General features: G+C 40.6%; 1 protein-coding gene and 2 long non-coding RNA genes across 3 annotated transcripts in view; 2 read left to right on the top strand and 1 right to left on the bottom strand.

The window, feature by feature from the left end:
* Nucleotides 1-1425: 1425 nt before the first annotated feature.
* Nucleotides 1426-13302, top strand: LOC131705219 (uncharacterized). Its single transcript, XR_009310239.1, has 4 exons — nt 1426-1626; nt 5718-5764; nt 9281-9334; nt 13169-13302. It is a non-coding gene; the product is annotated as an uncharacterized LOC131705219 (long non-coding RNA).
* Nucleotides 13303-13346: 44 nt separating this feature from the next.
* On the top strand, nt 13347-23926 carry LOC131705218 (uncharacterized). Its single transcript, XR_009310238.1, has 3 exons — nt 13347-13495; nt 17269-17446; nt 21545-23926. It is a non-coding gene; the product is annotated as an uncharacterized LOC131705218 (long non-coding RNA).
* Nucleotides 16000-24393, bottom strand: part of LOC117395495 (aggrecan core protein) — an 81490-nt gene continuing 73096 nt past the window's right edge. Inside the window, exon 15 of the transcript XR_009310234.1 lies at nt 16000-16132. The gene's annotated coding sequence lies outside the window, so the exon portion shown is untranslated. The remainder of the gene's footprint in view (nt 16133-24393) is intronic.

Here is a 24393-nt window from a genome sequence, read left to right as displayed (position 1 = left end):
TAAGATAGAAGCCGATTTCCACGGTGTGACCTTGCAGGCTCGCGGTCGCATTCCTAGAGTAAGCGGGGAGTGTGTGTGTGTGCGTGTGTGTGTGTGTGTGTGTGTGTGTGTGTGTCTGTGTGTGTGTGTGTGTGTGTGTGTCTGTGTGTGTGTGTGTGTGTGTGAGTGTGTGTGTGCGTGTGTGTGTGTGTGTGTGTGTGTGTGTGTGTGTGTGTCTGTGTGTGTGTGTGTGTGTGTCTGTGTGTGTGTGCGTGTGTGTGCGTGTGTGTGTGTGTGTGTGTTTTTGTGTGTGTGAGAGAGAGAGAGGAGGAGACGGGGGACGATGGGACGCTTCTGTAAGACTCTATGGTTCTTGGATACACATTGAGGGGTTGCTAGAAACGTATAGTTTCACTTTTAAATAAAACATACATACATCATGTGAAAAAAAAGTTATTTGGATGTTCACACAAGGCGATTAATATATATATATATATATATATATATATATATATATATATATATATATATAAAATCTGGAAAAAAAGCCCTTTATATGTTTAGTGTGCGCATCTAATCAAACCGCTGGAACTGAAAATCTTGGAAAATCGTCAATATAGACAAATTAATAGCGATTGTCTAATTAAATTGATGACTTTAATAGGCCACCCATGCAATTCATTTCAAACAGTAAAGAGAAAAGGAACACAGAGCCACACACGGTAAAACGCAGGAGACTTTTTAGAAGTGGTTTAAAACGCCTGATTAAAGCACAGAGCGGTCTGACATTTTCACACACGAGTGTGTTTCTATATCCCTGATTACTGAGCGGAGATTGAAATTCTCACCCCCAGAGGTGTTTTCATGCAGGTAAATATATAAAGGATAGCAATCACAAAGCGTGAGGCGTTCTAATAAATATACACACTGTATATAGGTATATATCTACGCCTTTACATCTCAATAATAATAATATGAATAATACTAAATTAATAATACTAAGTAATAATAATAATACCTTCAAAAGCAGAGAAGAATATCAATAGGCTACAGTAATGCAACACTATAGCATTGGAAACAGGCAAGACTGACACAGAAAAGAAAAGGAGCGAGAAGCGATTTGAAATTAAAGATTCTGAACAGACTTCCAGTATGGGGGGGGGGGGGGGGGGGGGTAGAGAAAGGGCGCGAATCAGGAGTCATTTGAAATGCGAAAGGCAGGCAGAAAATGACAGCAACAGAAAGAGAGGGAGGTGAGGAGGAGGAGGAGGGGAGGGGGATATATTTACTCCTTTATATTATTTTGGGGGCTACATTTCAGGAGGTGGGGAGTCTTCCCGCGCCGTGTCATCGATGGGACGGGCCAGCGGTGGGTATATTTCAAAGCGTGTGAGACGCCAGAACATATTCAATATATTTTTTTTTTAAGAGATGGGAGAGGGAGATTATACAGACGACGCGACCGGCACACGAGCTTGCTTTGCGGGAGGAGGGAGGGAGAGAGAGAGATTGAGAGAGAGAGAGAGAGAGAGAGAGAGTGAGAGCGCCTGCGCATCAGCGTTCACTGCTTTTTACACCGACCTGCTGGTTGGGATGGATGGACGTGCAACGCTTTCTACCCTCGCTTCCTCGCCTGCAAACCGAAGGGTAAGTACGGCAATTATCACACTTTATGAACACACAATAGCGGTTTAGTGTCTTATCGGCAAAACCCAACCCGTTTTAGTCTTGTTTTTTTTTTTTTTTTTTTTGGGGGGGGGGCAATTACATCAATAGCACCGGCTGATCGGTGCAAGCAAGCAGTATTCTCGCCTGTAGTGTTGTATAGAGCGTACAGCGTCGTTTTATGATGAATCATAAACATTGACATATTTGGCCGTGCCATACCCTCGTTTATCCACCGCTATCAGACTGCACACAACTGATGCGTTTAAATACCTTTTTCTAACGGAAAATACAAAAATTGTTACTACCACGCTTTTAGAAAGAGGTCGAATAGAAAGGGCGTGTGATCCGCTCGCTCCCTTCTCTGAAATTCAAATATGCACCCTGTAGTTTCAAACGGTGGCAAAACTGAAGTCTCCCCAAATCCGACACACGCGGTTTATAATCTGGAAAGAGCAGCGAGGCCAGAAACTGTCCGATTCCAAAAGCGAAGAAGACGATCGCCGTTTAACTGTAAGGAAACATGACCTGTCAGATTGCGAAATCTGTCATTGAATTCCTATATATATATATATATATATATATATATATATATATATATATAAATGGCCGAGATGTGCGTGCGTGCAGGCAAAGTTGAAATGCGCAACGATTTCATGTGCATGGATAAACAGAGGCGTCTTTGAAAAAGCAAAAGCATTCAGTTAGTTGAGATATTGCATTGCAAAAACCGTCTGTCCCATTTTCTCGTATACCTGCATAACCTATACCCGCCCTTATTTATATATAAACATGTTATAGGGTTAAGAAGCTGTGGTATAGAGAAGAATCAATCTATCTGTCTATCTATAGACATATATTTCCAAAATCTGATATTGAATAACACACACACATAACACACACATATAGGTCTATATGTGCTCGAGATATAGCATATATATATATATACAAAAATGTATTTGAATATTCGGCAGTTTTAATCTGCACTTTTTATAATATAACTTGCATGCTCATCTGAGATCCGAGACAAATGCAATCTGCCTTTATTTCATCAAAAGATGCGTTAGTTCATCAGGTGTGTTCATTATAGGTCACGTATGAACGTCCATACGTTTCCAATGCGTGTCAGCCGCGTGTGTTTATTATACACGGTGCGCGTCCCATGCATGCAAATGCAAAAAAAAAAAAAAAAAAAAAAAATCCTTTGCATGTCACTCTGCCTCTGCAAATAACCAGGGCTGATTACGTCACGTAGGTTCAAACACCTGCACTCGGCATTCCAGGATTAAACAGCAGAACGCCGACCCTGGACCGCTTATGCAAGACTTTGCAACCTGTTGTGGGGATTCTATATTATATAAAAGAATGGACCCGGATGTTCCTGTGATTATTATTCAGCAGCAAGCTTCGCTATTCAAACATTTGGGTGGAATACTTTTGATGTGCATCGTGTTTGCATTGGCTTCGTTTTAGATTAATATACTTATATATAATAATAATAATAATAATAATAATAATAATAATAATAATAATAATAATAATAATAATAATAATAATACACATTGTACTAGATTCAGTTGCTTTGAAGATATATTTCGTTTTAAATCATGCGAAGCGTACACAGTTCGTGCAATAGTGTTACAGTATCCTATTCGTGTTTATGTGTTTCGTTTTAAATACAGTGTTCTCTTGAGGGGTGACACATTCCGAAAACACCAAAACGCTTTTTCCTGTTTTCAAAAAAAGTATGCGTTACATTAAGCACACATGGATATCAAGGAAACGGTTTACAAAATGAGTCTGTGTGTGTGTATCAGTGTGTGTGTGTGTGTGTGTCATTGTGTGTGTGTGTGTGTGTGTGTGTGTGTGTCAGTGTGTGTGTGTGTGTGTGTGTGTGTGTCAGTGTGTCAGTGTGTGTATGTGTATGTGTGTGTCAGTGTGTGTCAGTGTGTGTGTGTGTATCAGTGTGTGTGTGTGTGTGTATCAGTGTGTGTGTGTGTCAGTGTGTGTGTGTCTCTGTGTGTGTGCTTAGTACTCCTATGAAACAGACACCCACTGACCAACAGTACCCGTTATCCAGACCGTATAACACATTCAAAATAACGATACACCTCGTATTTACTGCGTGTTATGTAATAATAGTTAAATTAATAGAAATAGGGCTTGTTTATAAGCACACTGCGGTCCGTGTTCAACAATGCAATCACAGATCACTCAGAGATTACCGGCTGATTTGACTGCTCGTTAAAATGTAGGCCTACGAGGAGACGACATTATACCAAGAATATGATTCCTGCGGCAGGCCTGGAACTACTGTAGCTGCGCGCGTCACGTTTCACTGAAGAAAGCATCAGATTTTGATATGGCTTGTGTTGCTGTTTTTACACATAGAACCTTTACTGTGAAAATGACCTATTGCATTTACTTGTAATTTTTTTTTTTTAAATGCCCGTGAAAATTCTACGTGGTAACTGCATAATATTCCTAAATAGTAGATTATAAAGGGATCCAGATTGAGGATTTTCTGTTGTTGTTGTGAGCTGATGCTATTTTTTGACTTGAGAATGAAAACGGTTCTATATGAAACCACTGAATGCTATAAAGAACCCTTGAAGAATCTTTTTTTTTTTTTTTTCTAAGAGTATAGAATCAAACAGCGAATGGCCCGCTGGAAACAGAAGACTTAATATGGGTAGGACAGGTATTAATGTTCAGCTATCGCACCTTATTTAAAATATTATTATAAAACCAACGGCATTTGGACCCGTTTGTGTATTTATTTATCTATATATTTATTTAATTAATTTATTTATTGCAGTAGACCATTTTATTTATTGGCGAGCTATTTCTTCAAACGTCACTACGTTATTAAGTTCAAAACGTGGGGCAGAATGACCTTTTAATGAAGTGTGATGTTAGTGCATAAGCACCTTGCATTTTATAATATTACTGCCTTTGTAACTGCACACAAAATACAGCGGCTTTAGTGCATTGCGATGGTAAATGATAGAGCAGCCTAGTGTCTATTATAAAGAGATGTATGTGGAGTAGTGGTCAGGTCTCTGGACTCTTGACCGGAGGGTCGTGGGTTCAATCCCAGGTGGGGGACTCTGCCGCTGTATGCTTGAGCAAGGTACTTTACCTAGATTGCTCCAGTAAAAACCCAACTGTATAAATGGGGAATTGTATGTAAAAATAATGTGATATCTTGTAACAATTATAAGTCGCCCTGGATAAGGGCATCTGCTAAGAAATAAATAATAATGTAAAACGATGTTAATAGTTTATAGATACACTGTAAAAATGTACCTTATTGACCTGATTGTTTTAAAATCATGGTAAACGTTGTTCAATATTAGTGTAAAAAAAAATGATGTACCTTTAATAATACGGAAATATACACTAGAATTAATCTACAAATACAGTTATTAAGTCAATATTAAAGGTATCTTACAGTGTAGATAAAAACAAAGAGAATTTTGAAACTCTTCATCTCCACTGATGGAAATTTTGACTCAGTATTTAGACTTAGTACAGAAAGTTTAAATATAATATATATATATATATATATATATATATATATATATATATATATATATATATATAAAATCGTTAGGATTTTTTCGCTTTTTTAAATTAATTTTTGCATTAGTTACATAATATAACATTACATGACATACGTGCAACAGGACGCAACTTATTCACCTGTGAAAATATAGGCTTTAATACTGGCTAATGCGCGGGCAAATGGATGCATGTTGCAATGGCTGCAACCGCACCTCTCCCCTTTAAATAAAGACATTAAAAAAAACAACCTCCGACTGAAAAGGGAGATTACCAAAAAAAAAAAAACTATTTTCTATAAAAGCAAGGTAGAGACGACTGTACCAGTTTGAATCAAGCGAACTAGGGTTATGCAGTAAATAACAGCACATTGAATCGTTTTTTTTTTTTTTTTAACGACGTTACAAAAGCAGGTTGGTGTATTTAATCGCCAAAGCTCCGCTGATTGGTTGACGAAGCGGCGTGGTCGTGTGCTGATTGGCTAACCATACTTATCGTTTGTATTACAGGTACAGCACTGTCCTCCACAACGATGCCTAGAGACCACGTGATGCAGGTAAACCATTTTAGTGCTTTACACAGCACCATTGTTCATTGATTGAAACATTGCATTCCTCATATATACACGCAATCTACACCTTTACCGCATGGGTCGACATGTGACTTACATCACACAGTGGAATGCGGAACGGTCCTTATGACATCACAATGGTTATCAGCGGTTGAGTGTTCTCATCAAATCTTTTTTTTTACATCATCACGCGTTGTATACAAGTATACATCGCGCCAGGAATATACACCTGCACAATCGTATTCCCACAACCCCCCTTTTGCCCAGGCTATGAAAAATAACCCTTTTTCTGAGTTGTGCTGTAGAAGTCTCGTTATTGTATTTTTTTTTAACCTTTTCGATATTACCGTTTCAATCCAATGTTCCAAAAGATTGAACCGCGCAGGTTTTAAACAGAACAGGGCTGCAAATAATGAACGCAGTGGAAGACATTATATATATATATATATATGAATAAGGGAAACTATTGGTGCAGAACCAAAAAGAAAAAGGTCATGTAGGTCCACAAAAATGTCAATAATAATAATAATAATAATAACAATAATAATATCAGGACGTTTCAGACTACAAGCCCATCCTTGAGCTAATTCCTTTTTCACACACACACACACGCACACACACACACACATATATATATATATATATATATATATATATAGGCACTTGTGTGAAAACGTCAGACCGCTTTATGCTTTAAACAGGCGTCTTAAACCACTTCTAAAAAGTCTCCTGCGTTTTACCGTGTGCGGCTCTGTGTTCCTTTTCTCTTTACTGTTTTAAATGAATTGCACGGGTGGCCTATTAAAGGCATCAATTCAATTAGACAAATTTGCCTATTTTGACGATTTTCAGTCCCAGTGGTTTGATTTCAGACGCGCGACCAATCAAAAACTACAGAAGCAATGGGGGTGTTGGTACACACGCGCACACTATATATAATCCGCCCATTCATATTTGTTAGACAGTTGTTTGCTGACGAACACAACTTAAGTTTTTTTTAGTTGTCATTGTTGTTGTTGTTGTTTTGTTTTTTGTGTTTGTGAGGGCCGAGCTGCTGGAACGTGTTTTTTTTTTCAGAATAAAGCAATCGAGGGAAAATGGTGTGATTTGCAATGGTCACCGCGGTCAGCGTAAATCTCCAAATGCGTTTCTTTAACAATAATCTTATTTTGATCGCTGTACACTGCTGAGAGCAAATTGAGATTATGTATTAAATAAGACGTGTCATTTATTTTAGTTTGTTGTAATATTAAGAATAAGAATGAAAAAATTATATTGCATTTACGCATTCTGGAGCTCGAGTTTTTATTTTTTAAATGACCTTTCGATTTTTTTTTTTTTTTTTTTTTGCTTTCAAATATTATAAAATAAAAGCTTTTAAAAGTGAGCTGTTTTTGCGACCCACGACGGGGTTTGAAACAAGACTTGTACACGTGTGGAGTGTGTGTGTTGGTTTAGATATTTCATTTATCATCGTGTAATCAAAGAAACTACAAAATGATATCGCAAACAAAGTCTACCACAATGTAGCCACAATAGTAGAACAGAATTTCATGTCACATTTTCACATTGTTGTTAATAAAGACAAGGCGGCGTGTAATTCAATATGTTAACGTGACATTATTCCACAGGTTTCACTCGACTTTATGAAGCAACACGAGTTCATTCCACAGGATGATGCAACACTTTTGGCCAGAGATGTATTTTGTTGCTAGTTTCAAAATGGTTTAGGTTTTAAGTACATATAACAATCGAAACACATTTGAACCCAAAACCTAACATCTTTTTTGATGACCAGTTTATGCTCTAATCTGGTAAAAAAAAATCTCATTAAAAATGGGTTTTAGTGAGACCATGTGCTGTTTCTAAAAAAGCAAAAAACGATGCCGGGTTCTCGAAACGCGGTGGAATGTTACGTCTCAGTCACCTGTTAAAGCCTCGTTGTCTTTTAGTTTATTCAGTCAAACAAAATTAATCACAACCTTATATAATCTATGGTACGGTATACCATTGGAGGGTCGTTTTCCATATTGCACGCGTAATAAACTAAATATATTCAGTTTGAAGATAATCATTATTGCAAATGCAAATAATTTGAATGTTTGTATATATAACTAATTGAAATACAATATCTTCTATAGATAGGCTGGCTATATATTATGATCACACGCTAATAATACATTGAAGAAAGGTTCCGGACGATTTTTTTTTAAAAACTGTTAAGCTAGAAATAACCTCAACGTTTTTAAAAAAGATATCTCTGTCGACAAAAATGCTGTACCACTTTGCAACAGTTATGGCTGCGCCCATTATCCCGAAAGAGGTGGTCGAACTACAGTAGTTTAATTAAAACCGCATCCAAGGGCGCCAGCAAACTCCCCTCCGCTCAGAACCGAATGCAGAATTCCATTGATGAGTTGACAGGGTCAATGACGTCACAGCCGCGGCTCCACCAATAGCAGGCGGGGATCGCAGTAGCCTTGTTGGATGAATGAATTAACTGCCCTTTTCTCGCGGTGAGTCAGACAGTGCGTTTGCCGGCGCGCTGCGGAGAACCACCGGACCGGGGACTCGACCCGGACAAGACAACAGCGGACTGATCAGATTCGCGAACCGGGAAACAAGGGACCGAGCACCGCCGCATTTTCTTTTTTTTTCTGCTGATAGGGAATCCTCGACAAAGGAATTCAACCCACCCAGGTATCAGAGACTGCGGCTGGTAAATGCAGGGTCGCAACACCAGAGAATATTTATATTTCAGTGCCGATCATTTTACAGATTCTATCGTATTTGTTATATACAATCGGGGGTCTGGAGAAAATGACCTTTTTGAGTTCTGCAAGTTTAAAGTTAGCTCTCCAATATAGTATTATTATTATTTTCCCTATTTCAGCAGTTGGACCCGGGCGATTAGCCATTGACGCGGGGTAGCTGTCCACTAGCCACGGTGCTGAACCGGAACCGCCGTTTGTTAAAACAGAATTCAGTGCGCGTTCTTAAATTTCAAAACACGGTTGCATGAATCTCAAGATCCATTTATTATTATTATTATTATTATTATTATTATTATTATTATTATTATTATTATTATTATTATTATTAAATCAGCTGCGTCGCTTCGATAATCAGAACACATCTTCAGCACGAGCAGAGTGTTCCAATGTCCTAGATATTTGAAAATGACCGTTTTCTTGTCTTTTAGTATCTGCACCTAATATTAATGTTATGTATTTATTTGGTCAGATCAGTATTTTACACTAAGACGCGTGTATTGGTTCTGTTGAAACAACCTTGCAATGCTACAGGGCTGCATTGAGATTCTAGTGTTTTAGGACAAACACTGTGCAACATAAAGGGATTTGAGTATTCTGCATATGTTTTACACTATAATGCGTGTCCATAAAACCAGTTAAATAAAACATCGAAATGTGTTTATAACATGTTTTATATGATATATTTCTAAATGTTGGGCTTTACATTTTTTTTTCTCTTTTTATCTAGTTTATCGTGGTTGCTACCAATGTGTCCCTCGTAAGACAACTGTAATCGATGAAGGTAAATATTCGTGTTCTGTATTGCATTATTGATCAATCTTGGCAGCGTGTTTCGGAGGGTTTATTTTATTACTTTGGATAATGCAAGGAAAATAAATACAGTTTTCATTTCAGCCCCTAATGCTTTTTTTTTTTTTTTAAACTCAAATCAAAATAATTCTTCACAGCATGTATTATTATTATTATTATTATTATTATTATTTATTTCTTAGCAGACGCCCTTATCCAGGGCGACTTACAATCGTAAGCAAATACATTTCAAGTGTTACAATACAAGTAATACAATAAGAGCAAGAAATTATTATTTGTTTATTTAGCAGACGCCTTTATCCAAGGCTTACAGAGACTAGGGTGTGTGAACTATGCATCAGCTGCAGAGTCACTTACAATTACATCTCACCCGAAAGACGGAGCACAAGGAGGTTAAGTGACTTGCTCAGGGTCACACAATGAGTCAGTAGCTGAGGTGGGATTTGAAATACAATAACTTTTGTTCAAGCATGTAAATGCATTGTGCTACAAATCAATCCCACCGTGCAATATATTTAATAATAAATCGGCATGCATGCTGTACCCTTGTTGTATAATATGTGATCACTGTACACGTTTGAAGAAAGTAGCTTTTAACAATAAAAAATATATATCTAAAAGATCCGATTGAAACCAAACACACACACATATTAAAATGCTAGTTTATATTTACGTACTGCATTGAAAAAAAAATGGTTTTGAATAGACAACACACGTCGAATACCATCAGGAATAATGTACAGGACGATTAAGGAATTTATAATCTATTTATAATCAATCAATCAATCAGTCTTTATTTTATATAGCGCCTTTCACAGTAACTAAAAGTTCATTCATGGTTCAAAGGCAAACAAGTCATTTTTCTTTGTTTTCCTAAAATAATGACTACAAGTAAATTCATGTGTGATTTCTGAAGTTCACATCATGGCTTAAAATTGATTTGAATAATAATAATAATAATAATAATAATAATAATAATAATAATAATAATAATAATAATAATAATAATGATGATGATGTTACATCACTATCTCGTGTATTACTGACTGATACAATAGGGAAAATAAATATTTTAACGATAAATACAGTGACAACCAGCTAACACAAAATTTACAGACAAAATTATCCCGTGTTAGCGGAATTTTGTTTTCCAAACTAATTTAAAAGACGCATTTTATCATCTGATCGCGTGTATGTAGACGGCTTAGACAGATGCGCTGTGTTCTGTTATATAGAGAGTGAATGTCAAATTACGGCACCCAAAACTCTGTGCCGATAGTTTTGTATCTTAGAACATCTTTTGTTAAATTGAACTTTTTTTTAAGCAGTAGAAAATGCACTCTTACTAATAGCGTGCATTTTATTAAAGGTATAATAATTAGAAAAATGATCATAACTGCATCGTCATCTCATGCAAGACTCCACACGTTATTCTTGAAGTTTTTAGTTGAGATCACTCAGCTTTTCAATTTCATTTTTATTTTAAATTCTAAGAGCAGTATTACTCGAAGCATTCTTCCATATATATTTACATTTTAAAAATAGATATTTATAAGTAGCATGTGAGTGAAATATATATATATATATATATATATATATATATATATATATATATATATATATATATATATATATATATATATATATATATATTCACCAAAAAAAAACCCGACCACCAATGTAAATGAAAATAAACGAATAGAATACAGCGCAGAGTCAAGGGTCTAGATCCCTTAAACAGACTGACCATTAACTTTTCATACCAGTGGCTCTTCCCTGTAATAAATATGTGCTTAACCCTTTAACGCCCGAGCGCTTATGAAAGGACCAAAGCTGCTGTATTTATATAACTAGATTCATTTTCTTGTGCAAAACACTTTTTTTCTGTCATAATGTACTGCGTGTGAAATATTCTGGTTTGTGAGGCTGGATTTAATAAACAATAGCATGAAGGGATGGCTAAGCGCTGTATCAGATGCGATACAGACATGGGCATTGCAAGGTTATTATTTTGCGAGGGGTTGCAAGCTATAGCGTTGTCGTTTTAAAACAGGAAAACCTAAGCGCAAAGCATCATCAATTATTACTAATTAGTCATTAATAATGCTACAGAGTCACTTCCGATAGGACCTCGCTTTGTTTTGCGTCTCATCCGAAGGACGGAGCACAAGGAGGTGAAGTGACTTGCTCAGAGTCACACACACACACACACGCAGTGAGTCAGTGGTTGAGCTGGGATTGAACTGGGAGCTTCCAGTTAAGAATCAGCTCACAGCTGGACCCACTCCACTGGTCCGGTTGCTTCAAAATCCGGTCCGTGCCACACCAAGATGCTTCCTTCTGCAGTGAATGCTGAGCGATAGGAGAGGCGGGTCTCTGAGACCCCGCCCCCTTTGAAAGAAGACCCGGCCATGGGACAGTGATACCAGGTGGGGCTTATAAGGACAAATCACAGCCCAGAATAGGGTATAGAAAGGGGCGCACGGATTCGATCGCTTGGCATCTTTCACACTGGTGTTTTTTTGGTGCATCTGCTAGGATATGGGCTTAGCTTGATATAGAGACAATAGAGAGGACTACAGCTATGACCAAAATTTGCATCACCACCCTGTAGAATGAACTCATTTTGTTTCATAAAGTCGAATGAAAACCTGCTGAATAATGTTAACATATTGAATTGCACACCACCGCTTTGTAGTTTTCCATACTTGACCACAATGGAAAAAAATTGACATTTTGAAATCTAACATGAAATACTGTGCTACTATCATGGCTTCCTTCCGGTAGACTTTTCTTTTTTTTGGCGATATCGTTTTGTAGTTTCTTTGATTACATGATGTAAAATAAAAATATCCAAATTATGTTCATATCAATGTCCTATCGTAAGTGACTCTGCGTATAATGCGCAGTTCACAGCCTACCTCTGTAAAGCGCTTTGTGATGGTGGTCCACTATGAAAGACGCTATATAAAAATACTTATGTCTCAACCCTAAAATTCTCGGGGATGCAACACTTTTGAGCACAGCTGTAGCTGAGTAGAGTGGACCCGCGGGTTGGTGAGGTGTCACACTATGTTGCCTCTCGTTTTGAGTTTTCGCTTTCGTTGAATCTCGTGTACAGTTCTCTAATCCTCAAATCGAACACATTCTTGCTATTTCTGTGTTCTTTAACAACAGCAAAATAATACTTTGTGCCACACTGAATGTACATTTGAAAACAATAACATTTCAAAGCTTCAAACTCAGCATCCGGTTTTTCTAGCTATCAAAGCAGCGTTATTGTTTGCGTCGCTAACTTATCGACCTCAAAAAAAAAAAAAAAAAAATGCCAAAACGGATTTCTTTTGAGTTAAGGTGGGAGAAAGCAGTAACCAACGAGTGTGGCACAGTTTGCCAGCGCATCAGACCACAATCCACACAGCATGGAGGATCTTACACCGGCAACACTTCAAAACACTAGCCGCAACTCCAGCATGAATTCCATCTGAATACCACAGCAAGAACGCCTGATAATCTCACGCACTGCCTCCTGAGTTCTGCAGTCATTCACCGTGAATTCAGCCCTTGCTATAATGCACGTGGATTGAATGAATTACCCGTGTTCCTTTGCAACAGATTGAGCATTCAAATATAAAACTCCAGGACGGACAGGAAAAAATGGCCAACACATAACTGGAGATACGAGTCAAACGTATTTCCTTGTTAAAATCAGTTTGACTGTTACTTCAGAGAAAGATGGAAGCGTCACTCTTCTGTTAATATAGAAGTCTCAACCCTGTTTTCTCTGTCTTCTTTCACTTGCTAGGTGCGGGCTCTGCCAGCCATGCTGCTTCCAGAGGAGGACAGGCTAGGGGTTGGTTGTTATCTTTGGTTATCTAGCTGTATGAGTGTTGTACATTCTTCATAAAGCTAGATAACCGAAAGTAACAAGAATCCCATTACACTCCTGATGTGGGGGGGCAAAGGGGGGGACAAGGGGGGGGCAAAAGGGGGGGCCAAAAACCACAACGGAAGACAACAAGAATACAAAGACCCGACACACGCACACCCACACACAGACAGACAGACACCCAAACAAACGAAGAGCAAGAGATGGGATGAAGATGGGACTGCGGAGTGTGAGGACGGACAGGTAAGAAAGCTCCTTTGTGTGAAACTGATTCATTTTCAGAGGCTGGTATTGGCAACCTGCCCTGAACTGGAGGGAGTACCCTTTCTCTTAGGGGGGGGTGAGGGAGGGAGGGAGGGAGGGAGCAGTTCAGTCTCTGTGCCTCAAGCCTGCCCTGGACTGGAGGGAGCACCCTTTCTCTTAGGGGGGTGAGGGAGGGAGGGAGCAGTTCAGTCTCTGTGCCTCAAGCCTGCCCTGGACTGGAGGGAGCACCCTTTCTCTTAGGGGGGTGAGGGAGGGAGGGAGGGAGCAGTTCAGTCTCCATGCCTCAAGCCTGCCCTGGACTGGAGGGAGCACCCTTTCTCTTAGGGGGGTGAGGGAGGGAGGGAGGGAGAAGTTCAGTCTCCATGCCTCAAGCCTGCTCTGGAGGGAGCCCCCTTTCTCTTAGTCGCAACAGAGCAGGCTCTAGCTAAAGCTATGGATGAAAAACTGCTCTGTGTGAAAATCAAACACATCTGTTCATCGTGAGGCAGGAGGGGAGTGAAACCTTACCTGTCTGAGACCTGCAATTAGATTGTATCAGCCAAACAATATCCACACACACACACACACCTGCCACACTTTCCTCCTCAGAAACAATCAGTTTCCTAATCAGTTTCCTCAGTTTACACAATTACTGATGTAAAAAAAAAACTACTATTCCTTTCTATTTAAACCTTCAGGCATCATGGCATTTGTCTGAAACATCCTGAAATAAATATTTATAGATAGATAGATAGATAGATAGATAGATAGATAGATAGATAGATAGACTTTTTTTATAAACTTGTCATAAAAACAAAAAAGGCAAGCTGCAATAATATGGCAGTAGGCAGTCAACATGCAAATAAAATATATCCTGACTACTAAGGCCTGCGTTGTGTAGAGAAAGAATTGAAAAGTCTGGACTGAATTGAGATACAAAGACTGGGTGTGTGTGTGGGGGGGGGGGGGGGGGGGGGGGTCTTTTGTATCTTAATCCAGACTAAAGTCACTCCGAGACACTGAAAACAGGCTTTTTAACTCTTCTGCTTAGGCTCCCGCGTCGGAGCGACGGTTTAACAATCAGACTAGACTCGTCGCCCAACGTGAATGCTTGACTTGCTCGCTGTGGCTTTTATGCTGCGTGAGCCGGGAGAAGCAGGCAGCTACCCGAAGTGTCAGCTGTAGCAAACGCAGCCATTGTCCCCACCACCCCCCACCATCCCAGTCAACTGCACAGTCAATTGAGCCGGTCCACAAAGGGGTCTATTTACCAGGCTTGAAGAGCAACCAGACACTGTGTTCTCAAGTCCTGCAGTGTTGGCTTGTTGGCGAGACAAGCCAATAGTAGGATTTTATTGTCTCCTGGTTACATATTGAAATCGACGAGAAGCTTGCAATAAGAAAATGGGATAGCTAGTTCGGGAAAGCGTCTACAGCTGTGGCTTTTGCATCACCCTATAGAATTAAGTCATTTTGCTTCATAAAGTCGAATGAAAACCTGGTGAATAATGTTAACCTATTGAATTACACACCGCCACTTTGTATAGTTTTCCCCATATACTTGAAAAATGTGACATTTCGAAATCTAACATGAAATACTACTATTATGGCTTCCTTCTGGTAGACTTTATGCGAGATCATTTTGTAGTTTCTTTGATTACATGATGTTAAATAAAAGATCTAAATTACCTTCACAGTTTATGTAACTGTTCTGTTTAAACAGTTAAACTGACTTAAACAAACAAGAGTTTGTTACCTCTTATTTACCACTTTTATTTTGAGAATTAACATATGTAAAAAGATGAGACATTAAACACAAACTTCCATAATTAAAGGGGATTAATCTACAAGGATATATTTTGCCTTCCATGTTCCATCCTTCCTGCCCCTTCTCACCCTCCCCCCCCTCCCCCCACACCTTTTAGGAACACTGAAAACAAAAAAGTATTTTTCTGGGGGGGGGGGTGAGATTGGGGGGGGGGGGGGTCTTGTTAATGTCACTTGTCACTTTTCCCACAATTATAGAGTACACTCTAATAAGGGACTACTTAAGCGAAAACAAAAATGTTAAGTGCCAATTAGAAAGGATTTTTGCCACCATTCATCGGTACCCCTTGCCTTATCCCAACCAGCACTTAACCCACCCCTCTCCGCCCGCCACCCCAAAACAAAGCCCCTTTTCTTTTGCATAGAAGAGCCTTTTTTTCTCTTTACTGACAGAATCCAACGGAATAGCAAATAGCTGTGACATCCTGTTCTGTTGCGTTTCCTTGCTTTTCTCTCTCGTTTATTAGGTGGCTCTATGTTGTAGCCTAGCTGTTAAATCAAGTGGCTGGAAAAAGAACAGAACAAAGGCCAGGATTCAACAGAGTTTGGATTGAGTTTTTCTAGGCAGGTGCAAAGTTCTACGATCAAGGAGAATGACATGAAGTGGTTCCAGTTGACATAACAAGAGCGTTTTTCTGTCGAAAACATCACAGCTACGATCCCAAGACCTTTGTGGCTTGGAACTTGGTTTCAGGAGACTGTAGGTTTCAGGTCGCTGCGCGGCACACCAGGCAGGGAGACTTGGGGGTTTGATACAGCAAACCTCAAACTAGGTCTCCCGGGGGTCTCCTGGAACCAGCTTTCAAGCCGCTGTTCCCTCAGCTTTAGTTTCTCCAAACAGAGATATGGCGCAAAATGGTGTAAAATATACATAGCTATGCGAAGCTGGATGGATCTAGCTTGGGATACTTAAACCCACTAAAAACGTGGTTGCATTTCTGAAAAGAAAATACTTCAACCAAATATATATATCCCTTTCTATTCACAGCATTTATTGTTCGCTCGGTCTCTCTCCACCTTGCAGGGTGCCTTGTTTAGGGGAGGGTGGCTCTCAAGTGACACTTGCCCTGCCCGCTGGCACTAGGCATCCATCTAATTCGTCTGCTTCATAAATCATAGTTTTGCCAGCATAAGGGCGGCGAACGAGCTCCAGTGGGCAAGGCCATGGGCCAAATTCAAAACAACAGCGTATTATCATTTACGAGCACCAGTTATGTAGAAGCACGGCCATTTTCTGCTTCCACTGCTCAGTCTTGATTTACGCTCCGAAGCAGAGAACGCGAACCACACAGAGGGCCGGCGCTCTCCAAACGGGTACAAACACCCGGGGAGGATTCTGTTCTCTTTTTTCTCTCTCTTTCCCCTTTCCTGTTTTTTTTTATTCACCCCAGACTCATTTTCACATGGTCGCTGCTTGATTTGCATGCATTTGCATAATGATAGTCATTTGCATACTGATAGTCATTTGCATGCTCATGGGTTGAGGCCATGAGAACAGACCAGAAAAAGATGTGTGTGTAGAGAGAGAGAGAGAGAGAGAGAGAGAGAGAGAGAGAGAGAGAGAGAGAGAGAGAGAGAGAGAGAGAGAGAGAGAGAGAGAGAGAGAGAGAGAGAGAGAGAGAGAGAGAGGATTAAAGAGGTTCAAACCTACTTTTTAATATAGAGGGAGAGAGGGGGGTACTGTTTGATATAGATGAAGGGAGGGAGTTATTCAATAAACAGGAAGAAGGGATACTGTTTAGTATTAAAAGATATGTTTTCTCTGTCTTTATGTATTTTAATTGGCAACACAATTCTTTTTTTTAATTGTCGTGCTAATAAACAGCCAATTTGAATTGAATTGAATTGAGGGGCGGGGGGGATTGAAGGGGGTTCAAACCTGTGGTCATTTCGTCTATTTTTAATCGCCAGTTGGGCAAGACTTAGAGATGTGTTTTTTCTTTCAGGCTGGCAGATACCAATTATAACGGAGGGGGTCACGTTTTCTGAATCGTGCATGCTGCATCACCGCCCCACCCCAGCACATACACCCACCGCTGCCCTTCACTGTGCGCCGAACAGCCGGAGTGAGATACAGACCACCATCTTAGAAAGCTGGCATGAAATGGTCGAGCTTTCACGCAGGTAAACGTTCCATTTATGATGCGCGCTTGCGCAGAAGCGAGAGAGGCTTTACGTTCCTTTTTAAAAATGACAGACGCGTTAGCAATTCGTCAAGATCCTAATTTGCTTCTTTTTCTTCATTCTTTCTTCCTCCCAAATGCGATCTGCTTTACAAAGCTGCTGTGTTTTCCGCACGACAAAAAAAAAAGTGGCACTTTTAACAAGAACGAGAACCGAGCCAGAGGCGCTGCTGGGACATTTCTTTAAAAGTGGGGGTGCTGAAAGCCATTGAACGCAACTGTAACCCCAGCCATGCAAAACCATCGGTACTGCCGCATCTCCACCCCAGCACCCCTAGTTCCAGCGCCCCTGAACCGAGCTAGAGTCTCAAAAGATACAGCAGTGTGCAAAGCACCTCAAGATGCGTCATATCCTTTACATACCTGCCAGGGTGCGAGGATTTAGAAACACGCCCACGCAGCGTCGTCACCGCAGCTGTCAATCTACCAAACTTAGGCTTATAGCTGCAGTGTTTATATGACTGCTTGGTATTGACTATTCAATCTTCAAATCTGTGTTAAACTGCAAACCAACAGAGAAAACGAAGGAGTCGTTTGTACTTTACCAGATTTTTACACGAGCATCACCATTGATGATTCAAAAACAACTAACCGAAGACACGACCTCTCCTCATAGCTTGTTACGACCATGCACACACAAAAATGTTAGACCGCTTTCCGCTTTAATTAGGTTACTGCAGTTTGTGGCTCCTTTTCTCTTCCTGTTTTAAAAGGCATGTGTGTCCTATTAAAAGGCATCAATTCAATTGGACAATCACACGCTCTATTTTGACAGTTTTCCGAGAGTTTCAGTCCTAGCGGTTTGATTTCCGACGCACGTCAAATCAGAACTACAGAAGCAATGGGGGTGTTCTGATCAATGTGCACGCGGCTAATTTACAAAAATCTTATCATGAGTTTTGGGTAATTTTTTTTTTTTTTTTTTGCGTGTATCGTTTAAGCACGGTAGCTGCACAATCGCTGTATTGTTTGCGGTGTCAGCGTGGTGGCTCAGGGCAGAGGCTGAGAAAGTTAAACCCGCTTAAGTAAAAAGGCCAATTAGAGCGACCGGGAGCGGATTAACCGAGCTGTCAACAAGGCCTGCTTTGTTCCGAAGATCCAAACGCCTCTTTTTTTTTTTATTTAAAGAAATCTACTCATTCGAAACGGTGTTTGGAAATTGGGAATCTGGAATGCGCGTTTAGAATTTTCATTTTGCAGAAGTAACTTCAAATTATTATAAATGCAGTTCAGAGGGGGGAAAAAATTCAAACGCAGAATTCTCACGCGTTGCAAAAAAACGAGAAATGACCTCGAAAGGGGGTCAAATAGATTATTAGTTTTTCACTAGGCGAACTTCTGCTTGACTGCAAGAGACACCACTCTGCAAACAGCGGCGATATCACCAGTCTGAATGCCACTGGTTTGATTTTCCCTGCTCGTAATGACTGCCACTTTTGCCTACAGTAAAAGTTTAAATGGTCCGAATCCAGGATTTCCGAGCTGACCCCCTGCAGACCTGGCTTTGCTCTACTGCCCTGCGCGAACCAGCCCTTAATATCTGCCATCTCCACAGCAGTGCAGCACTGTGTGTTGTAAACGCGCAGTTAAAGGGAAGGGAGTTTCATATCAACAATTTCACAGTTCGATTATTCAAACAATACGTACAACAGAGTGTACAGTAAGACAACCCCCACCCCACCCCCCTCACACCATGACGTACATACAACCGTCTTAAAAATGCAGAACGAAACCCGGGCCAGGGTTTATAGCTGGATATTAAAAACCAGCAGTGAAGTACAGCAATTGGCTTTCTGTTTAAATTAAACCCCCAATATTGAAATCTACGCCAGCACTTTGTGAGTGCGTGCATGTGTCTCTATATGTGTGTGTGTGTGTGTGTGTGTTTGTGTGTGGCCATCTTCTGTGGAGTTCTCCATACTCTCTCATACTGTACGGTTGCTAGGAGACCAGCGGGTTCGGTCCCGGCAGTGCCCAGATGCGAGATGTCTTCTCTGGGCTTGGCTTTTGCCTGGTATGGTGCGGTGCAGGCAGGGCAGGCTCCTTTTCTCCCGGGGTGGGGGAGGCTGGGAATCAATTCAAGTTCAAGGCCAGGCTTTCTGTTAAGCTGACAGGCAGGGCTGTTGGCTCAGTGCCCCTCTGCTATTCAACCCCTTCAAGGGAGAGGCGGACGGTCGCTACTGCACACCCGGCATACTGATGGGTTCCAGTCTGGCTTTTATTATTTAAAAAGAGACTAGACAGGAGGGGGGGGGGGGGGTCTGTGCATAAATCAAATACAATTCTGTGCCCCCCCCCCCAAATCTCCCCTCCTGTTCTGTTCTCACAATGCTATACAGCTAAGCCAAAACATAGACGTCCGATTCAGCAAGGCTTAATGTCGCTGTATATATATGTGTATAAGGATAGCAGACAGAAAATAAGACAAGCGGCGTTCAGAAGTTGTCACGGCTTTTAAAGGGGGGGGGGGGGGGGGGGGGGGGGGGCAGACGGCTTCACCTCTCTCTCCTAATCTTGCTCACAGAATGAGACACAAATGCGATGGCAGTTGTAACCCAGCCCGACCAAACTGAGCCATAAGACTGAGAAACTTCAAATAAATACTGGATCGGGTCTGGCCGGAGCGGGCTCTTCCGATCCTGATCCAAAACCGCCCTTGTTCTAAATTGTTTGGTTGAATGAACTGGATTTTTGCTTCATAAAGTCGAATGAAAACCTGCTGAATAATGGTGACGTTAACATATCGCATTACGCAGCACCGCTTTGTAATATTGTTCCCCATACAGAAAGAATACTTCACGAAAAACTGACAAACTGAAAAATGTGACATTTCAAAATCAAATACTGTACTACTATTATGGCTTCCGTTTTTTTTTAAAGCAATATCATTTTGCAGTTTATTTGATTACATGATTTTAAAAATTTTAAAAAAGCAAAATTATGTTTATAGTTTTTTTTGTTTTGTTTTGTTTTTAATTATGTCTTCTGATGCAAAACCTTTGCCCATAACTGTAGATACTGTAACAACACCGATGGTCAGTTTGACAAGAAGCTCTTCTGTGTAAAAAGAACACTAGAACCGTTTTTTGTTTTTTTTACAGAATTCTCAAACTTAAGTTCCTTGTCTGAGCTTCCCGTAATTCCTCCAGTTCCCCAGAAAGCCCGGAGTTTAATTCCCGTCACATGCTTTCGCTTTGCTTTAGCGGAGAGGGTACCAGCCTCTCCAAGCCTCACCTTTGCCCCCAATCCATTCCCTGACAGGAACACACCGCGGCGGTCAGATCTGCGCACTGACACCAGGCCAGGCTCTAACTCGGGGCTTCTCAAACCCCGGTCCTGGGGGGCCCTCTACCCCCTACCCCCTACACCCTACCCCTCCCGTTATATTATATATAAATAATTTTGCATTCCATAACCTTTAAACCCACCTCAGTGCTAAATTTATTATTATTATTATTATTATTATTATTATTATTATTATTATTATTATTATTATTGTTTATTTCTTAGCAGACGCCCTTATCCAGGGCGACTTACAATTGTTATCACGTTATTTTTACATACAATTACCCATTTATACAGTTGGGTTTTTACTGGAGCAATCTAGGTAAAGTACCTTGCTCAAGTGTACAGCAGCAGTGTCACCCACCAGGGACTGAACCCACGCCCCTCCGGTCAAGAGTCCAGAACCCTAACCACTACTCCACACATGCAAAACAAGATTAAGTCAAATGCAATGGTTACAGAAAAGAAAAATTGCACAATTATCAATAAGTGACGTTTCCATTTCTTGTTAAGTTATTTTTCTTTCACTTGTAACAAGCTAGACGGTGCTCAGCAGTGAAGACTGACAAACACCTCAGCGTCTCGTCATTTCTCATTGAATTTGTTAGGTTTCTTCTAGTTTAAAATCTATGACACCTGCACCTTGATCATTTCCATCAAAAACTGTTGAGAAATTAGAACGTTCAACGTAAAATGTCCCGTCCGAGTGTGTGCTTCCACCCTATTGACTGTGTTCCTGTTTCTTTTGTTCCAGGTCTTCTGCAAAGGGGAGGAGAGGGATGAGATAATGGAATGAAAAACGAGAGAGAGAGAGAGAGAGAGAGAGAGAGAGAGAGAGAGAGAGAGAGAGAGAGAGAGAGACAGATCACACCTTGCCCAGATCATCACCGCTCTCTGAGGAAGGAGACCTGGAGTTTTAGCTGGTGTCTGATCCACTTTGAAGACCCTGCCAGTTTCTTTCATCCAGACTTGCCTACATTGACAGAACAGGGGATTGGGGTGGAAGGGGGTGGGGCACAGAATCACACTGCCCTGCACTAAGCTTTGCCCCATGGCTTGAATCAGTATGACTTGGACTTGAGATTCAGTGTGACTTTATTCAGAAGAACTTGGGCTTGTATATACACTGTAATCTGCTTCGAATCGTCAAGGATTTTGAGTTTGAATCAACGTGGATTTGGATCCAGAATCATCATCATCATCATCATCATGCAAAGACAATGGCTTTTCAAAGCAGGAAATCACTGGACTGGAAAACAGGAGGAAATGCGCCTGACTGCTTTTTGATTTCATCTGTAGTGAAGCAGGGTTTTGAAATGGGATGGCATCTTGAAGGTCTTAAGCTGAAGGGAACACGAAGCCACCACTCTGAGGCTTGGAGCTTCAGGTTTCAGGAGACTGTAGGTTTCAGGCCACTGCGCGGCACACCAGGCAGGGAGACTTGGGGGGTTTTGATACAGCAAACCTCAAACTAGGTCTCCCGGGGGTCTCCTGGAACCAGCTTTCAAGCTCTTGAAAAATTGGCTTTGTGTTCCTTCAGCTTCAGGGTTTGGTTAATCTACAAAACACTCCAAAAGATTTTTAAAAAATCTGAGGGCAACCAACACCCACATGCAGCATTATCTACAAATTACAAAAACAAAACAAACTTTGATAAATCGTATGTTTTAAAATGTGACAATACTGTACTTTGCACGAAATTAACACACGGGTAGACTTCTGGAATTGCGCAGAATGAAGTCCCAGATATATACCCCACGCGCATCGAAACCACGCGACTGCATTCACGTCATTCTCCCGTTTTAAAATACGCAGCGACCCCCCGTATTATTTGGGTAGAGTGCATCGGGTCGTATCCGATAGGATATTTCAGTATCACCCATAAATAAAAAAAAAACCTTCTTGCCGAGATTAAAGCAGATTACGTCAGTAGTGAAGTTTACACGGATTTAAGTAATATAAAGGTTTGCTTCTAGATAAGAACTGCACTGTATCGGACAGCTACAGGAGTGCCTGCAACACGGAAAGCAATGCCTTAGCTGGTTTACTTTATTTTCTATGCAATTAAGTAGCTATGCAATCAGCAGAAGTAGTTTTGTGCGGTCTGTAAGTTTTTGAACCTATTATGTAGCAAACATTAGGGGTCCAGTGGTTAAAGAAAGGGTCTTGATACCAGGAGGTTCAAATCCCGGCTCAGCCACTGACTCCCTGTGTGTGTGTGCGTGTGTGTGTGTGTGTGTGTGTGTGAGACCCTGAGCAAGTCACTGAACCTCCTTGTGCTCCGTCCTTCGGATGAGACGTAAAACAAACGAGGTCCTATTGGAAGTGACTCTGCAGCAGCAGGAGCAGTTGTTGATGATGCATAGTTCACCCTCCTGGTCTCTGTAAGTCGCTTTGGATAAAAGCGTCTGCTAAATGACTCATTAATAATAATGTTTAGAGAATCACTTTAACAGGTCAGTTCTGCTTCACACACAAACTAAAAATCAGACACAGCTTAAAGGCTTGTCTTTACATTCATTCTGCAGCTCTATACACACACACGCACACGCACGCACACACACACACGCACGCACACACACACACACACACACGCACACACACACACACACACACAGAGAACAATGGCACTTAACAGATTAAGGAATCATCTTCATTTGCTTATTGAGGAATTAGCACTTCCAGAATACTGCACTCAAAAGCCATCTCGTTTGGACTATTAGAAATCAGAGTCCAAACTGTACGCTTTAATGTTTTCATAGATAGATAGATAGATAGATAGATAGATAGATAGATAGATAGATAGATAGAGATTTGTATTATTTCTCTGATCACAGTTGATGTCTTTCTATGCATTTAAATGGGAGCTTTTTTTTAAACAGAAGAAAATGTGATTATTTAAAAAGTATATTTTATATGTGTGTTTGTTTGTTTGTTTCTGACAGCTATGAGCCTGAATTTTCAGGTACAGAGCAGTGGCAATAAATATTCACTCAGCCCCCTTTATTATTATCGAAGGGTTTGCACTCTCTCTCTCTCTCTCTCACCCTTTGCACAGCACTGCTTTTGACAATCTTGTAAACCACCATAATTGCCTTTTTATTATGAAATGACCAATAAAGTTTTTAAAAATGTATATATACACGACTTATATGGTCTGTTCTGTCTAGAAGTTAATTCTATAGGGTGATGCAACACCTTTGGCCAGAGCTAACAGAGGTCTGTATCGTTTGTGATACAAACACCACGGCATAAGTAACTACAGCTCCCAGCATCCCTCACCATTGCTGCAGGCACAGAGGCATGCTGGGAGCTGTAGTCACATCCAGCATAATACATTTCATTCGACAAGGGGGGATGTAAAACTATTGAGCAGGGCTGTGTACAGACCTGCAGTGGAAGACTGCACGAGGAATCTTGTGTTGTCCACGTCACACTGACGTCAGTAATCATCACAGCAACCCAATGACAGGTGTAGAGCTTTTATGAGCCTGAATCGGGTCTGTTTGCTGTGATAGAGACCTGCCCATATTTTAGAAGGGTCAGTCTGGACACGATGCCCGTCCGACTCTGGTTAGCGATCCTGCCAGGCAAATAAAGCCC

Source organism: Acipenser ruthenus, chromosome 35 (assembly GCF_902713425.1).
Source record: "Acipenser ruthenus chromosome 35, fAciRut3.2 maternal haplotype, whole genome shotgun sequence".
Classification (NCBI taxonomy): domain Eukaryota; kingdom Metazoa; phylum Chordata; class Actinopteri; order Acipenseriformes; family Acipenseridae; genus Acipenser; species Acipenser ruthenus.
This window is presented reverse-complemented; position numbering and strand designations above follow the sequence as displayed.